We start from the raw sequence: 3,554 nt of genomic DNA, 5'->3' as shown, positions 1-3,554 counted from the left end.
CAAATAAATTAGCCAGGCGTGGTGGCACATGCCTGTAGTCCCAGCTACGAGGGAGGCTCAGGTGGGAGGACTGCTTGAGCCTGGGAGGTCGGGAGATCACACCACTGCACTCCAGTCTAACAGAGCAGGACTCTGTCTCAAAAATAATAATAATTACAAGTTTCAAGCACCATCAGTTTATAAATATACAACCTCAACACTGCATTGGTTGTTCCCAAAATTTTTTTATTTTTGAGACAGAGTCTCACTCAGTCACCCAGGTTGGAGTGCAGTGGCACAATCACGGCTCACTGCAGCCTCCACCTCCCAGGCTCAGGCGATCCTTCCACCTCAGCCTCCCAAGTAGCTGGGACCACAGGCATGCATCACCACACCTGGCTAATTTTTTGTAGAGACAGGGTCTTGCTATGTTGCCCCGGCTGGTCTGGAACTCAGCTCAAGCAATCCGCCTGTCTCAGCCTCCCAAAGTGCTGGGATTATAGGTGTGAGCCACTGCACCTGGCCCTAAAAATTATTTAAGTTGGAACCATTGTCTAGCATGGTTTCTTGAAAGGTATCCCTACACATGAAAAAGGCTACTTAACCTCTAGGAAGCGGGCAGATCATGAGGTCAGGAGATCAAGACCACCCTGGCTAACACGGTGAAACCCCATCTCTACTAAAAATACAAAAAATTACCCAGGCATGGTGGCACATGCCTGTAATCCCAGCTACTCAGGAGGCTGAGGCAGGAGAATCACTTGAACCCAGGAGGCAGAGGTTACAGTGAGCTGGGATTGCACCACTGCACTCCAGCCTGGGCAACAGAGCGAGACTCTGTCTTAAAAAAAAACCCTCTCCTTATAGGTCAGCATTGTAAAGTGTGCAAGAGCTGGATTCAGGGTCCTGCACTGTCCATTACCAGTTCTGTGGGTTTTGTGTTGTTGTTGTTGTTTTGAGATGGAGTCTAGCCCTGTCATCCAGGCTGGAGTGCAGTGGCGCGATCTCAGCTCACTGCAACCTCTGCCTCCTGGGTTCACGCCATTCTCCTGCCTCAGCCTCCAGAGTAGCTGGGACTACAGACACCTGCCACCAAGTCCGGCTAATTTCTTTCATATTTTTAGTAGAGACAGGGTTTCACCGTGTTAGCCAGGATGGCCTCTATCTCCTGACCTGGTGATCCGCCTGCCTCGGCCTCCCAAAGTGCTGGGATCATAGGCGTGAGCCACTGGGCGTGGGTGCCTGGCCCAGTTCTGTGTTTTTGGGTTTTTTGTTGTTGTTGTTGTTGTTGTTTTGAGATGGAGTCTAGCCCTGTCATCCAGGCTGGAGTGCAGTGGCAGGATCTCAGTTCACTGCAACCTCCGCCTCCCGGATTCAAGCGATTCTCCTGCTTCCACCTCCCAAGTAGCTGGGATTACAGGCGCCTGCCACCACACTCAGCTAATTTTTGTATTTTTAGTAGAGATGGGGTTTCACTGCATTGGCCAGGCTGGTCTCGAACTCCCAACCTTGTGATCTGCCCACCTTGGCCTCCCAAAGTGCTGGGGTTACAAGTGTGAGCCACCACACCCCGCCGGTTTTCCTTTTTTTTTTTTTGAGACGTGGGTCTTGCTACGTTTTTCCCAGGCTGATTTTGAACTCCTGGCCTCAAGCAATCTTCCCACCTTCTCCCAAAGTGCTAGGATTGCAGGCATGAGCCACAGAGCATGGTCAAGTGCTGTGTTCTAAAGCAAGTTGCTTAATCTCCTCTGCCTCACAAATAGAAATAACAGTACCTTGTATCATAAGAATTAAATCGATGACACACAGAAAAATCCCTAAGTACAGGGTACAGAGCAAAGGCAATAAATTGAGTGATTATCTCGTCCCTTTCCTGTTTTCAAACTTGAAATCATTGGTTTCCTACTCCCTCTAGCACTGCCATCGATTGAGCCCCTCTCATATGCGAGACAAGCAAGGAACAGTGTGCTGGAGTGGCGTTTCCAGCACATCATTGCTTGAGCTGTATTTCCAGCGCGTCGTTGCTCGAGCTCCGTTTCCAGCTCATATCTTTGCTTGTCTGGCATATGAGCTGCGGTGCAGGGTTTCAAAGCCATAGTTCACGACTTTCCTAATCTGGCCCCACCGAAAGCACCCTGGTCCATCAGGCAGGATGCATAGGTGAGCCATGTGGTGAAGGCCAGGTCTGGTCCCTTTTCATAGGCCCAAGGGGTGCAGTGAGCCCTTCTTGCCCTCTTCTTCCTGGATGCCATCCTCTGGCCACCCCAGCCTCCAGCTGAACCCACCTCCAGCCTTCTCTCTTCCTCCATTGTTTATTTATTGAGACAGGGTCTCGCTCTGTCACCCAGGCTGGAGTGCAGTGGTGCGATCTCCACTCACTGCCACCTCTGCCTCCCAGGTTCAAGTTATTCTTCTGCATTAGCCTCCCAAGTAGCTGGGATTACAGGCGCCCGCCAGCACTCCTGGCTAATTTTTGTATTTTCAGTAGAGACGGGGTTTCACCATGTTGGTCAGGCTAATCTCGAACTCCTAACCTCAGGTGATCCTCCCACCTCGGCCTCCCAAAAGTGCTGGGATTACAGGCCTGAGCCACCGCGCCCGGCCAAGCTTTCTCTCTTCCTTCAAACACTACCTTGCTCCTTCACACGCCCGACCACTGTCTCAGCGAAGCCGCCCCTGGGTCACCTAGCCCAAGCTACTCTCACCTCTAAATCTAGAGGGACCTTTACTACGAGGTTTACGGTCCTGTCAGTGACCTACAAATAAGTGAACTACAAATCAAGCCAATTTTCGTTTCTCAGTGCGTGTTTCCTAATGTTTCCTCTCTGTTCTCCGGGGCTTAAGGAGAGGCCATCTCTCTCCGGTGTCTACGGTGAGGCGGGAAGAATGGGCTCCCTGCACTGGTCGGCCCGGCCTAGGCCCTCCTCGCCCATCACGCACGTGCTCGGGTCCTGGGAGGCCGCGTCAGTCCGGCCGGCCGGGAAGGAGCAGGACTCGGTCGCCACCGCTGTCCTGGCTACGCATGACCGCGGCCTGGGGCGCTCACCTCGCTCCAGGAGCCCAGAGACCTCGCCGGGCTCGGGCTAGGTGTTGCAGGGCTCTCCGCGTCCCAGATCCCGCTCTGGTCTCCAGGCAACCGCGGACGCCGCCTGGCCCGCCCTGTGCTCTTAAAGGGGCCGCGCGCCAGCGCCAAGCAAGTGTCCCGCCCTTGCTGGTCCTGAAGGCCAGGGGGAAAGGCTGGGCGCTGGAGGCAGCAGGCCAGGGGTTTCCCAGCTCTGCTAACTGCTTCATCATAAAATAGGAATAACGCAGGCATTAGTTTTCCCACTGCTGTTGCAAACAAATTACCATGAATTTAGTGGCTTGAAGCAACACAAATTTATTATCCTACAGTCTGTAAATTAGGCCCACAGTGCTGGTTCCTTCCAGAGGCTCCGGTGAAGCATCCGTTTCCTTGCCTTTTCCAGCTTTTCCAGAAGCGGTCCCCAACCTTTCTGGCACCAGAGACCGGTTTCGCAAAAGACAATTTTTCCACGGATGGGGGTAGGGGATGGTTTCAGGATGATTCAAGCGCG

Source organism: Chlorocebus sabaeus, chromosome 28 (assembly GCF_047675955.1).
Source record: "Chlorocebus sabaeus isolate Y175 chromosome 28, mChlSab1.0.hap1, whole genome shotgun sequence".
Lineage (NCBI taxonomy): Eukaryota > Metazoa > Chordata > Mammalia > Primates > Cercopithecidae > Chlorocebus > Chlorocebus sabaeus.
The sequence above is the reverse complement of the archived record's forward strand: the minus strand, read 5'-3'. Positions refer to the sequence as shown.